General features: G+C 47.1%; 1 pseudogene; it reads left to right on the forward strand.

Annotated features, from left to right (window-relative positions):
- Positions 1 to 1,522: 1,522 nt before the first annotated feature.
- Positions 1,523 to 15,748, forward strand: LOC126528060 (uncharacterized; annotated as a pseudogene).
- Positions 15,749 to 15,806: the final 58 nt, after the last annotated feature.

The following is a 15,806-nucleotide window of genomic DNA, read 5'->3' on the forward strand; positions in this document are numbered from 1 at the left end:
TGCGGACGTGTCTGCATAAGCTCCGCCAACCGAAGTTGGCCTACTTGTTCGAATGTACTTTTTCCTAACAATTTCTACTGGAGCGACTGCGGGAAGTTACAAGGAGCAATTGGATGGCGCATTTATCATGGTAGGTGTACCGAAATCTTTTTTGGTTTTTTTTTCTGCGAGATGAAGGGTTAAGCCTATTTTGGCTTAGCACGACATGAGCTCCGTCGTAGCGCAAGAAGGCGGGAAGGCGCGGCCGCTCGCTTAGCCGGACACCAAGATCTTCCTAGAACATTCCGCCATGCCTTACGAGGCAATTGTAGAGGGCGAGAAAATCTCCAAAGAAGACGCTGAGTCCAACGGCTGGATTACCGCTCATAGAAAGCGGAATGCGGACAAAACCTGCGTCGAGAACGAGGCGCGCAAAGCAAAGCAAAAAGACGTCCGCGTTGGCACTAAACAAGCCAGCCATCAAAGAAAGGTTGCCGCAGCCTCCAGGCTACCACGCCTGCCTAAATCCCACTTTCGAGTTGTCGTCCTCCCGGCAGGCAGTCTGGACGTGCGAAAATGCAGTCAGATCAAAGGCACGAACGCCATTTTAATGGCGGCCAAGCGTGCCCCAGTGGCCGCCGAGGAGGATATCGCGTGTGCGAGTGCAATGCAGAATATCTTTGTTATCAGCACACCCTCCGAATAGAACGTCAATGCATACGCCCGACTCCGGGAGATTATCTTGGCGAATAAACGGCACCCTATCGCGGCTTACATTATGCCTCCGGCTAATACCTGTAGAGGCGTGGTCAGAGGCGTAGATGCCGATCTGCCCGAGGCTGCATTGCAAAGCCATTTTATCACACCCAGAAACTGGATGGTGCTCGGAGTCAGGCGCATAAAAGAGTCGACTACCATTATCACACTTTTCAACGGCATGAAAATGCCTAGTTATGTCGCTGCGGCCCCAACATGGTACGCTGCACGCTTTACAAGAGGAAAATAGACACTTGTGGCAACTGCGGACGAGTCTGTCACAGGCACAACGTTTGCCCCAGACCGACCAAAAGAGTGTGTGAAAAGTGCGGAAATTTGCATACAACAAACGGACACCAATGTGTGCAACCCAAGTGCGCGCTTTGCGGAGACCCTCACCTCACCGGCAACCGAACCTGCAAAAACAGGTATCAAGTTCCATATGTCGTGAGGAGACGATCCAGAAGAGAAAGAAAACGCGGCAACAAGAAGAAGAACGCAACGAGCAACGCTGGGAGTCGAGGAACCCAAGCTCCAGCCACAACGCCAACTACGAACGCTCCCGAATACGCCACTGCGGAACGCTCTAGATCGAGATCCAGGAGCAGATCCCGGGTTGGGATCAACTCACAACCCACCTGTGTAGACAATGCAACCAAGACAGGTGAGACCCGCAACCCCGAACAACAAGGGAAGTGCCAAGAGGAAACAAAATTGAATCACTGGACCGTGATAACATGTCTCTTAAAAAGGAACTATCTGAAATTAAGGCATTATTGGGCAGGAAATGCAGCAGAGAGAACGCACGATCGGCGGCCAAGCTGCCGCAGCAGCTGCCTCTCTCAACAGAGGCGCTAAACGCAGGGCAAGCGCCGAGCCCATAGATGAGGAGAGGCTTAACGTCTCGGGCATCAAGCAACTGCTTGACCAGCTAAGATCGGACATAGTTGCCAAAATTAGCCCCATCAAGCTCCAACTGAACGAGCGCACAGCGAGGCTCCAAATTTTAGAATCCGACAGACAGCTTGCGCTGCTCGTTACACCCCCAGTACGTAAGTAAAATGGCTAACTCAAATAATCGAATTATCTCGCAATGGAATTGCGCCAGCTTCCATAAAACGAAGGCAGTCTTGCAACAACTACTTCATTCTGCTAACGAAAGGCCGTCAGTAATCCTGCTCCAGGAAACACTCATCGATGTGATCGCGCTTCGCGACTACCATGCAGAAGCACACTTTTCGGAGGGCGGAAGAGGAATAGCGACACTTGTCTCAAAGTGTCTCGCCTGTTTACACCATGACGTTAGGACGAACTTAAATGTCGAACACATCATGATCGACCTCATCCAAAACGCTAGACTCAACCAATCCGTTGTCATTCTGAACGCGGCCAGCCGACAACTGGCCGCGACAGCTGGCCGACGGCTGGCCAGCCGACAGATGGGAGGCGTTTAACGCTCTCTTCCAAAACGCATGTCAAATTGAACTCGATCATCCGCTTATCATAGCAGGGGACTTTAACGCACGACACCAAGATTGGGGTTACATAAAAAAATACAGCCAAGGGCAAGGGCGTCGCGGCAAAGATATCTGCCTGCGATCTCACTTTGGTCACCGATCCAAAATATCCCACCAGAATTGGCAACTTGGTCAGCAGGGATACGACACCAGACCTGGCCATGGTTAGGAATGCGGAGGAATCGGCATGGAGTAATTTACAAGAGAACCTCAGCAGTGATATCTACATGAGCAGCCTCGCGATAAGAGTCTCTTCACCGCCGCTCAGAAAATTCAGACTAACGTATAGGGACCTTTTTAGAGCTATCACAAAGGACGAGACAAAATACAGCTTGGGGGAGGAATTATTCGCTAGGATGATTGTCAATGATCCCGAGTGTCGTTACCTCGAGGAAACGCCTGAGTAGGCCAATAGAGAGTGATGGGACGCTGTGTCTTCTAAATAATCGCGTTTTCATTCTGTAGCCTCATGTAACTTGTCGCTTACAGTCCCATGACGATCTGCGTCGATTGGTTTGTGAAGCTTTGAGTTCTGCTGGGTTTCAGATCAGCTCGTTTTAGCGAGGAAAATAGCTTATCTGGCGGCGACGAGCATGCAGCGCTCATGTTTTGTATCAAGCTGTGCTGCGGCTCTGTTAAAGTATTTCCCTTTCGCAAATGACTCTTTCGTAATTGGGGCCTCCATATTCTCGAGGCAGCGTCTATTCTCTGGCAGTGCTCTTCGGGGCTCGTTTCGAATGTTCATTTGGGTTTTAATAAAAGCGTACTTTTCTCTGTGATCGAATGTTTGCCCTGAAAGCTTCATCCTCCGCTGTCATAGATTGACAGGTTTCAGGAGTTAGCTTGTCATGATTCATTTTGGCGTCAGTGCTCCACGATGTATCTCACTCAAAGCAGACGTATGTATTGAAGGCTGCTAAGCACCACGATGAAATTTGAAACGAGCCCTCCTTACCGTAGCCCTGTGTGGCATCAGCTACTCCGCTTCTAGGCGACGCCGTATCCTTGCAGCAGGCAGATGTCATGGATCAACCGGACGTATTGCCGTGCGACGTATTCCACTGCGGCGGATGGCAGTCGACTTCCCTTTTTTTTATACTGGCCTCGCCGAGCGCACTTAGCGGGATCAAAGCGTTCGCTGTCCAGGCAAATAACGGCTAGAACCCAGTTGAACATTAAAACCAAGCTTCCATTACACTAAAAAGGTCAAAAAGCAAGCTAAAAACACACAAAACTTTCACTTCTTCAGACCGTGAAAAAGTGGTCACGTATCTTTGGCCGGTGAGGCGAGTCTCCCCTCCTGCATTTCCCCAACCATCGTCCCATCCCTGTAGCCGCCCTCCAGGCCCGGGAAACATCCCCTGAGACCTGGAAGCTTCGTGACTGGGTCATTTGCAGTAACCGAACGGAGGGACATGGTCCTTTCTCTCACGCACAGCTTGGAGTACGCGTCGAGTCAAGGAAACAGAAAGCAACAGAAAAAAAGAAAGCTCGCTCCCCCCTTGAAAGAAAAGTCTGGCCGTGCACTCGCGACACACACAGAATAGTGAGCTTCCCTCGCTTCAAAACTTGCCCAGCCTATATCAGCCTGCACAGCTTCGTTTGTAGACTTGCCGTCAGTACCTTATGCGAGGCGTCTAACTATCTTTAGTTGCCATCGAGTCCTGAATGTAAGCCTGATTTCAAACGAGCAACCGCATATGCATATACATAGGTCCTGGAACCATTACACATTTCCACAAATCTCCGAGCATCTTTTGCCTACTGTATTACCATAGCGTTCTGCGCTTCACTATGGCCGCATATATCTTCCCCGTTACTGTTATTGTTCTTTCTTTCGTTTCGATACGTGTATTCCTTTCGTTTATCAATATACCAAAGTATTTATACTCCTTTACGCGTGGTATTTGCTCTCCCTGAATTGACGCTGTCTGTTCGTTGTTTTCATTGAATACCATACCAGCTGATTCTTTACACTAAATTTACGACCTAACTTATCGCCTGCCTGTCCACAAATAGTAGCCAGATGTTGCTTATTACACTGCTTGTTAGCTAGCTAGCAACACAATGACGTCCGCAAAAAACAAACCTGGAAGCTGCTGCTCTGCTATCCTTTGCTCCTGTTTCTTTGACAAAAAAAAAACAATATTACTTCCGTCTAGCCCCCTCTCCGTTCTCAATTTGTATATCATATATAGCCGTGGGGATAAAGAGTATCACTGCTTCAGTCCCTTGTTGATATTGTTAGCATTTATGCGGATTTCATCTTCATCTGTATAAAGCGATGATCAATCAACGGCTCGTATTCGTTGTTGCGTCGGTGTCATTTTTTCTTCTTGGAATAAAGCGTCGTCTCGACCGGTGTATTTGTAGTGGTGGATGCGCTGTAAGATCCCTTCGACCTCAATGCTCTTTAAGATCTCTCCTTGAACCAAGTTTGTGACGCCGCTTACTCCAAGAAGCCATCATGTCCCGACCAGCCCGCAGCGTCCACCAGCTCGGTTCAAGTGTCAGCCATCCATACTCCCAGCCCTGCCAAGAACTGGTATCGCGATCCTGAAATCTTCTCTGGCTTGCCTGGTGAGGACGTTGAAATCTGGCTCAACAACTACAATCGTGTTATCGAGTACAACTCGAATGACACATCGAGGGTAAACAACGTACCATTTTACATCTCTCAGGCAGCCAAGACATGTTCCTCAATCTCGAGTGTGACTTGCGGGATTGGTGATCTTTAAGGGAGCAGCTACGGCAGATTTTCCGTATACCTAGAACACTGAGGACTTCCTCGCGCAAAGCGCGAGGAAGTCCTCAGTATAGTATATTTTGACTTGAACGCACTCGCTGCTCAAAAGCCTTCGACGGTGTCGGATGTCGTCTCCGTCCGTCAGCGCCTTGATGCCCTGTAAACAATTCGCTTGCAACCGGACTTTTCCGACAACCCCCTTGCAAACAGTATTGAGCTCCTGTCTAGGATTAGAGCCATAATAAGTGAGGAATTGAAAGCGCATGGCTCAGCCCCTTGCTGCAGCGCTCAAGTCCAACCTACTTTTACTGACCTGCATGGCATTATCAAGGAGGAATTGGCCTCGCTGCAGAACGCGCACCATGCCAACGCTTCTCCTTGTCCACAACCGGCTTCTTACGCTAAGTTGCTGCATTGCCAGCTGCACCGTCTCCAATTACACCACCTGCGCTTGTTCACGATCACCTGGCCCCTATAGTCGCCCGAGCTCCAAACCCGCCTGACTACTCTGCCTGACGTTCGTCGAGGCCTATCTGCTATTACTGCGGCTTTCGAAGACACATTTCGCGGTTTTTCCGATGCCGCCAGTAAGATTAACGTCGTGGTTAGCTGGATTTGAACGCGATAAGCCACCTCCTCGCGTCTACCACACTTATGGCGATAATCCTCCTACTTATATATCTTTCTCTCCGGCCGACTACTCCACCACAGCCCACAGCACACGTGCCTCGAGACTCCATTCCCCATCGCCGCTCCGACGTTCTGTTTTTCCACTTCTACATGTCTCCCAAATCCATGTCCAGTTACCGGAAAACTAACCAGTGCAGTTTTTGGAGTGAAAACTTGATTGCTGCGAAGTGCTTTAGGTCCTCTTGAACATCTGTCGAACATCTTATTGGTGTTTGTGGATTGTGTGCGTTTGATAGCTCTGATTGACACGGGATCTACTATATATGTTATATATATCTGTATGAAGATATATATCTTCACTCTCCTCTATGGAGAGTGAAGACGCCTTTTATTAGATCATCATTGACTGGGACTAAGGCAGAAATCATTCGGCCATCAGCCCAATATACAGCACGCATTTTCATTGACATTATCCGTCTAAATAATACATTGTTGCGCCAAAAAGGAAAAAAAAAGACTTGGGAAGGAAGAGTAACAATGTATTATTTAGATCCCAACCAACTCGCCCAGCAACAAGTTCTACTCAACCACATTATCCGTCATCGCATTCAGTTCGCGATTTTAATCCCGTGCGTTCATGAACTAATTTTAGGTTGGGACTTCCTCTCGACAGCGTCCGCATTAATATCTTGCCGTCAATGTAAAGTCCGTATGGCCAAGACAGTTCATTGCAGCTGCAATACCGATGAGCCACGACTCCGTCTTCTCGCTGCTGCCGATTCTGCTCTGCCTCCCGGCCGCGAGCAAATCATAAGTCTCTCTTTTACGGACATGACCAACGGATACGTGTTCATCACTCTTTACGGCCGCTGTCTTGCCCGCGGGATTGTCTCCGCTTCCTGCCTGGTGCGGTTCAAAGAACGCTCTGCAATAATCATCGCCTCACGACTACTCAGGCAATCCTCCTACCTGAAGGCTCTGCATTGACCTGCTATGTGAACACCCAGCCAGTCACGCTGCTTCCTCTTGTCGCCTCGCAAGCTCTTCCTCAACTGGATAAATCTTCTTCATCTGCCCTTGCTTCCGTGATAAGTCCTGACTTTATTACTGCTCAGAGAATGAATGAATGAAACCCCGTTTAGTCCACATTAAAATGCGCCGAAGACACAGCGGTGGGAATGGAGGAGTATCATTGCAAAAGGTGAAGGGAAAGGCTACCTCCGTTTTATTAACGAACGTCCTAGAGGAAGCTAAGTGGGCATCGCATGACGCTTGTGGCTGTCGCGGAGCCGACCGCCGACGGGTGGTGCTGCCAATTCCTGGAGGAACAACAGCAGTGCTCACCAGAGCTCGATGGCCTGGTCCGGTGACGTGGCATCCGGGCAAGCCCAAGTCCGGAGAGAAGAAGGCCAGGGTCCCCGCTGTTTGGGGGCCAGGGCACGAAGCCTTGGTGGGATGTAGACGGGGCGCTCCCAACAAAGGTGATTGAGATTAGCAAGACATGTGCCCATGGAACAGAACCCACTGACGGATGGTGGTGTGCCACCCCTGTGGAAACGGTTCAGCGAGTGAGAAGTAAGGCGTGTGCCTGTCTGAATTTTCTGAAGCAAGACTGTGTCTCGCCGTGTGAATACCTTCGGTAGAAGTGACGGTAGAGAGAGTGGATTGCCAACTGCTGTGAGGTAGGCTGCACATCGTTGCTTGGTCGCATGCTTGTCTGCCATCGGGCCTGCTACCTCAGGTGTGGTAGCTACGAGAGGATAACGAGTATATGAGACTCTGTCTAGCGCTGTAGAGAGATGAGCGCGCGCCGGTCCATGAGCCTTCTCGTTTCCGGGGATACCGCATTGCGCAGTGACCCAGTGGATGGTAACATTGTGACCGCATTCGCGGAGCAGGCCTGCCTTGTGCCTGATCTTCTGCCGTAGGGGATCTCCGGAAATAACATTTACACATGTCCGATGGGCAGCCTGGGGGTCTGTGTACACATGAGGGTGAAGAGGATCAGTTTGAGATGAAGGTGTGAGGGCCCACTACTACAAATAATCTAGGATGGCCATTAGCGCAGCGCGGGTGCTGGACATTGCTTCTGCTGATATATGATGGTGGTGGTTCTGATTTTAATTTGTCTGGTCGTACCACGCAGTGGCATAACAGGGGTGTTACTAGCGTCGTCAGCAGGCAGTGCAGCGTCCGTGTAGACGATGAGTCCAGACAAGGTGAGTTAACTGTTAGCTTAGCACGCCTCTTGGCACATGGAAGGCGCCGCATTCGCAGAGTAGGGTCCGTATTGAGAGGAAGTGGCCTGCCATCGGTGAGGGCCGATGAGTGAAGCGTTGATGAAATTGCTCACGAAGCATCAGGCCTCATTTGATATGAATATCTCGTCACTCGGACAGACCTCCATTGCCTCCCATCGTATCGACACTGACGGCCAGACTGTTGTACGCCGTCGCCCTAACGAGTCTCTTTGGCAGAAAGCAAAATCATCGAGGAGAACATCGCCGATATGCTGAAAAGTAAAATCACACAGTCCCTCCGCCAGTTCTTGGTCATCACCCGTCGTTCTAGTGCAGAAAAATGATGGATCGGTATGATATTGTGTTGACTTCCACGCACTAAACAAGATCATTCGTAAAGCTGTACATCCTATGCCCCGTATCGATGACGCCCTTGATTGTTTGCAAGGTGTTTAATACTTTTCCAGCCTTGGTCTTTGCTCCGGATATTGGCCAATTCCAATGCACGAAGCGGATGAACAAAATACCGCCTTTTTTTACTCCGGTCGATCTTTACGAGTTTAACACAATGCCTTTTGGCCAATGCAATACTACCGCCACATAGGCGGTAGTTTTCCCCCAGAGGCCGCGAAGCGGCCTCTGGGGGAAAACTTTTCTATGTTACCACGACGACATCGCCGTGCTTTCCTCGACTTTCAATGACCATCCGCTACGCTTAGATGAAATGCTCACGTGCCTTTCTAATGCCCGACTTCAACTAAACGCGACGAAATGCTGTTTCGCTAACAGAATGATTAAAGTCCTGGGTCATCTTTAGCAAAGACTGCATCCAACCCGATCCGCCCAAAATTACCGCAGTGCTCAATTTTCCACGCACACTTCGCGCAAAAGGACTCGCCTCATAATTTCGACATTTGATACGGAGCTTCACCAGCATTGCCTCGACTCTCCACAAGATCTTTACTAGATCGAGATCATTCGATTGGAACGATCAGTCTGACGCCGCCTTTTAATAACTCAAGCGCGAACTGACTTCCGTGGAAAAAAAGTACTCAATTACCGTACAAAAGTGTGTGCCTGTTGTCATGGCAATCCAGAAATTTCATCCATGCCTCCACGGTCGACATTTCACGGTTGAGACCGACCGCCATATCCTATGTGGGTTGTCGAGTATCAAAAACTTGTCTGGACACCTTGACCGCTGGATACTCCCATTACAAGCATAAGATTTCATGTCATATACAAGTGCGGGAGGAAGTGCCAATATGGGGATGCTCTTTCATGATGCCCATTACCAACATCATCGGAGCACATCACATCACCATCTAAACTTGGCCGCATTGAGGACGCATCGTCCATTACACCGATTTCCTTCTTAACTCAATCAAACCCCCTTCAGTGCTTTCCAGTCACGAGCGCGCCAATTCTTATTGCCATCGTATCATCAATCGTCGTGGTGGTGCTCATTTTCACCCAATACCAGGCTATGGACACAGCTCAATCTGTTCATGTTAAAGACGACGTGCTCTACCGCTGCATTTTTCACCCGGAAGGCGATCGATGAGTTCCCGATCTACCGCGCTCTCTTCGCACTGCAGTTCTGCAGGCTTCACACAATGACCCTACGTGAGGCCACTTGGGTTAGCATAAAACACACGAGCGCATACACAGCCGTTTCTTTTGGCCAGCTCTTTCCACGAGGATAGCTAGATAGGTTGCCTAGTGCAACCTTCGCCAACATCCCGAGCGACGTACTACTACTCCGGTAGGGACGCTACAACCACTTCCTTGTCATGCAGGAGCCTTCTCTGCCATTGGCATTGACCATTTCGGGCCACTCCCATCTACTCCAGACGGCAACAGATGGATCGTCACTGTTGTTTACCACTTATCCCGGTACGCTGAATCAGCCTCAGCACGTTCTGGAGCTGCCTCAGAAGTATCGGCTTTCCTGCAGGCTGTCTACTTACGTCATGGTGCGCCTCACGTCCTTTTGAGTGACCGAGGCAAGGCATTTCTTTCAAGCTCTCAATCAAGTTCCGAAAGCGCCCAACACCGTCTGCGAGACAACGTCTAGCTACCACCCTCAAACCAATGGCCTAACATAGTGAATTCATCGCACGCTATGCGACATGCTATCCATGTATATTCAGCCTGACCCTCGTAACTGGGATGCGATTCTCCTATTTGCAACATTTGCGTACAGCACGTCTGCGGAACTTACCACTAAACACTCTCCGTATTCTTCCTATTCAGGCACCACCCAACCTCATCATTTGGTGTTTCTGTCTTCTCAGACTCCGTCAACGCTTGACCATTCATTTCTGACCAATTTGTGTCTCGTATTGCCCAATGTCGTCGTCGCGCCCGTATGAACACTTAAGCAAGCCAAGACTATCGCAAACATTGCTAAGATGCCTCTCACCGCGCCACTTCCTACCACCCTTGCGATGATGTGCACGAGTTGACACAAGCACGAGCACCCGGTTAACGTGAGAAACTTGAGTCTCGATATATTGGCCCCTACAAAGTCATAGAGCAGACCTCGCCGGTGAACTATCGCGTTCCACATATTGATGCCCCAAGTGGCCGATGCTGGTGCGGAACATAGATCATGCACGTTACCCGCGTAAGCCCTTCATCTCCATTTAACTATCTAATGTGCAGCCAGGCGGGACGCTTCCATCCACGGCGGCAATTAGTGTAAGAATTTATGTGGACTTTATGTTGATGTGTACAAAGTAGTCCTCAATCATTGGCTCGTGTTCATTTTTCGTCGGCGCCATTTTTCCTTCTTGGACTGAAGCGTCGTTTCGACCGTGGTATTTCAATGTTGACTTCCTCCTCGCTGATCATCCTTTCCTATTCAACGCAAAGTACATTTTATAGGTAAATCTCTCTCAAAAGCTGTAGACATTCATCGCCTAAGCCTCGCCTTTCCAGAATATCCAAAAGAATGTTGGGGTCTATTTCGTCATAGGCCCCTGCTGTCTAAAAATGCCACATCTAACGGTCTCCATCTAACGGTCTCCCAAAATCCCATTGTTCTCTATCAGCGCTTGCACCTTTATCTGAAATTCTTGCATTGCTAACCTGTATATTACCGATGTAAAGGTCAATGGTCTATTAGCCACGAGAAAGAGAAATGGCGCCACCTGGTGGCGGCTTCAGATGACGTCACGGCCAGGACTCGAGTTTCGGCGGCCGCCCAGATAACGTGCGCTCGCTTCGTCGCACCGCACAGCACGGTGTTTGCGTTCGCTTTTTGCTTGCAGCAAGCTTCCGATGATCGACGAAAACAGCAGGGATCGTGTTTCAGGTAAGCAAACAACATTTGTGTGTACAATCGTCCTCAATGCGCGAACGAGAAACGCACGCGCTCCGTCGTGCACGCTTGGAAAGCGGTGCTTGGGCGATCGCTTTCGGATATAGTTTCACTTTCACAAGAGTTCTCCGCATGCGTCCGCTTATCTGTCCGACATCGTTTTCTTTGGCACTGCGCCAAGCTTTCTATCTAAGCACAGTGCCAAGAGCGCTGTCAAGTCTCGGGAAATCTAGCGAAAGTGACACTACATCCGAAAGTGATCACCATAGAAAATTCCACCCTAGCTGTTGTGTCAGTTTTCGTGTACGCTCACTGACGCACCTTGTTTAATTTCATGTTTACCTCGTAATAGCTAGCTGTTATCGTTTCTGTTTATGTACACGAACGAGTTGAAGGTGGTTATTGTTGGAGTTTCTTTCCTGCTGGCCGCTCGTCTGAATTTGTGCAGCGCCGCAGCAGCCGCGCTGTCACATGTATTAGTTTACGTAACTCAATAAAACTTGGTGCTGGGCCAGTTGGTGATGCATTCTTTAACTGATGGTAACGCTAAAAAGGACCGACACACGACCGTTATTTTTAGCGCTACCATCAGTTTTACAGAATAGTTTACATAACCTGCTTGTAAATTATTTTTGTTCGCAGTTGCATTACCCCTGAGCAGCATCAACCGGTATGTGGACAAGGCGTGCGAGACGAGCCGGCGCCTCACTGAGGCGGAGGAGGTTTATTATGCGGGCCACATCTTTGAGTGCGCCGTCGAAACAGCTGAGAACGCTCGTTTCGACTTTCTGGCGTTCGTCTTGCAAACGACTGCTATCAACAGTGCTCCTCATGAAGTGAAGATTACTGATTGCGACGCGGTGGTAGATCGAGCCTGCTGTTCGTGCAAAGCAGGGTATGACTACTCGATCACTGGCCGGCTGCTGGGAAGAAACGTTGTCCAAGTATGCGCAAGTATACCCCCTAATTTAAGTTGACCTACCCCTAAACTTTATTTGGCCCACCCTCAAATTTAAGCTGGCTCTCTTGAAAATTTAAAGTTGGCCTACCCCCAAATTTTAAGTTGGTCAACCCCCAAATTTCAAATTGGCCCACGTCCAAATTAATGCTGGCCCAGCTTTACTATAAGCTTCCCCGTGCATTTTCCATGAATCCCTGTATCCTTACCTTCCTTATATCCCCCCTCTCTCCTGTATACTTAGGGTATTATTTTATTTGCTTTAAATTGTTCTTTATCGTTTCTAAAGCTGCCCATCTACATTTACACTATTATATTAAGTATATGTCATAATTTTGCATATTACGCATTTTTGAGCACACAAAAGGCATTACACTTTTCGCGTGACGGCACTAGGGTACTCGGAAAGAATGCTTATGCCCTAATACCTAAGTTTCAATTTGACATCCAAAAGCACATGTTGCACAGTGTGAATGGCACTGTTTTGTTTGATATTTAGATATCCTAGGTGATTTTTTTATTGCAAACAAATCTGTTTACGTCTTCCATGGCAGATAGCGCTATTCTGTCAGATCAACTGTATTATTGGAAAGGTGCGCATTACTTGAACAATAAATTGCAACGTCGTTAGGTAACATCAATGATTCACTAATTTTCTTCATCATTATTAACTTTGGGGCACATGTTCCAATTGCATAATTCAAGCCAAGCAGTATTCAAGTCATCCATTTAGCAGAAATATTTGCCTAGCACCAATTTTCTTTTGTATATGTGGTGAAAACTACCTATATAAACATGTTTTAAATGCATTCCTGTTCCATTTAAACTAGTAACTTTCTTTTTTTGCAGGGAAGCTGTTTTTGAAGTGTCTCTTTTTACTAAAAAGTCACCTGTTGTAGGCTTCAAGGAGCATTAGTCGTGGCAGAAAAGTTATTCCTTCAGACAAACTTCACATCAGTCATTGTTCTAATGCATGGTAACAAGTTTTACGAATGTATGATTACGCATTATTTATCGAAAAATAGTATGCTTAAAGACTAAGACCAATTTGTGAGGTTTAATGTCTTTGGAATTGATATATCCCAACAATTTTGATTTTGCAGAAAATACAAGTGTAAACACATTGTAGCTGTACTGCTGCATATTAATGCTGCCAGGACTTTCGACAAGCTCTCGCCAACTGACCAGCCACAGAAGTGGGGCAAGGAGCACAAAGAGCGTGTTAAACAAAAGTATGAGCCAAGAGCTATAGTCGACCTTCCATGTGCAAAGAAGGTTTGTACATATATTATTCTTTTAAAACAGAGAGGAATGAGAGGGAAAACAGGAAGTCCAATGCTGAAATGAAGGGCAGCTCACAATTTCTACTTTCAATGTTGGTTTGGTGAAAATGCTCTTGTAGATAGCCTTGCTGTTTGCATTTTCTTAAGCTGCCAGAACAGTTTCATGACTTCAACAAACGCACTAGCTTTACTGTAAACTATGCACTGCAAATGCTATTTACATATGCCTTTGTCATAGGCACAGAGTACGAATGAAGTCATTAGTGCTAGCTGTTGAGTATAGTTAACAACATGCACACCTTAGGTGAATGCTTGACATCTCTTATTCTAAACAGAAGTAGGATGTAGTGCTCTTTGATGATGCAAAAATATGAATTTTTTGCTTGCTTATTAAGTTTGAGAGGTGGGGAAATGAATGCACAAACCTTAATGATAAATGCTCAACTATCGAATGGGTGCCGTGTTTACAACTAAGAAGTTTTCATCTAGAACAGAACATTGGTGCTTCTCTTGTTGCTACGTCTTCCAGGAAAAAAATCAAAAAGACTCCAAAGCTGGAAGGCAACATACTTGAAAGACTTCTGGAGAATGTCAGCTATCAATCTGCAGCAAAAATGCACTTAGACAGAGGTACTGAATTAGGTATGCATTCAAATTTGGTTTGGCTTTTTGAATCTGAGTCTCATAAAGGACTGGCCAGCAGCAGCTGCTTGGCCCCTCAGCATAATCTCCATATCAAGTGGCAGTAATGCAGTGCGCAAACATGTCCCAATACTGCAAAAATTTAATTTTGCATGTCTTTCCTATATTGATTATTTGCAATGTAGTCGATGACACGCCTAATGAGCTGCACTGCAACATATTGCTTAGTCAGGCAGTGTGCAGTGTTTCGTTGTGGTTGCAACATAATTATTTTAAAGAGAAGCACGTCATCAATAACCACAGTAGCAAATAACCAGTTTTAAGGTGTGCCAGCTGTATTTATGTGAAGCTTTAGGCAGTTCACTGAGTTTAGCTAAGCCTGAAAAATATTAACCATATTTTTATTCACACATCTGAGGCTGTGTGAGATGTAAGGCTCATGCCTTCCAATATCCTTCATAGGCAGCTACATGTAGCAAAATGTAATGTTTATTGCACCAAACCTTGCGACTCTTTTGAATAGACTCCAACGTGTCTTCAAGGCATTTCTCCAGCTACAAACATTTGCTGCTAAGGATATGTTGCTTTGAAACCTTTAAATAGTGTCCGCTGTTCAAACGTAGGTGTCATGACTACCACAGCAATTAATTATCCAAGCATCTGTGTACTTTGCATCTAAGACAAAAAAGATTTTATCTGCTTCATCATATTTCTTGTACATACCAATTTTCTCCATGCTACAGTGAATGTTAATTGCTCATTATTTCTGGAAAAATGTATTTCAGCTACAGAAACAGGTTGGAGCCAACCATAAAACCAGGATGTTCCACTTCTGAGCCAGCACCCTAAGACTTAACACTCATTGGTTCTTTGAAGGAGTTAAGAAGTTTTCTTGGCATCAGTGGTGCAGTGACAACAGAAGAGCTACTTCAACACTTGCAGGAAAGCAAGAGTCACGAAGCCATTTTAATGATTGAAAAGTTAACACGAGATCAGGCAAAATCTAGTCTCTGGTTGCGCCACAGGGTAGGCATGATCACAGCTTCTATTGCCTACAGCATATTTACCCGTGTAAAGACGTTGAGGACAAAGATGGGCCCGCATGATTTGAGGCCCTTGCTAAAAAAAGTGATGCGGCAGAATAATATCCGTACAGCAACAATGCGTCGTGGCAGTGCACTCGAAGGCAGTGCAAGAAAATGTTATCAAAGCCAGCGAGCATCTCATGAGAATTTGGTTGTGAGGCAGTGTGGACTTTTCATCATGGAAGGCCGTCCTTACATGGGTGCAAGTCCAGATGGATTAGTAAAGTGCAACTGTTGTCCTGAGCGGGTATTGGAAATCAAATGCCCTGAATCCATGAAAAAATTCTTGGAAGAGAATGTGGAGAAAAACAAAGAAAAGGCTTTGACTCAGAACCCAAAGCGTGCAACCACATATTTCTGCCAAGTGCAGGTACAAATGGGCATCACGGCAGTTCAGCATGCAGATTTGTTTGTGTTTGTCAATGAAGAAGATAATATTTGCACTCCAGTGCTATTTGATGAGGCATATTTCAGCGATGTGGTTGAAAGATCTTCCTATTTCTTTGAGCAGTACATACTGCCACATGTTCTTTCTACATGAACTGCCTTGTTTCAGTTGCACATGCAATTTTTTATGCATTGCACATAACCAAACTACAGCCTCCCTTTTTAAGGCACAAAATGGCTGATATATGAGGTTTAACA

This window comes from Dermacentor andersoni, unplaced genomic scaffold, assembly GCF_023375885.2.
Source record: "Dermacentor andersoni unplaced genomic scaffold, qqDerAnde1_hic_scaffold ctg00000039.1, whole genome shotgun sequence".
Classification (NCBI taxonomy): domain Eukaryota; kingdom Metazoa; phylum Arthropoda; class Arachnida; order Ixodida; family Ixodidae; genus Dermacentor; species Dermacentor andersoni.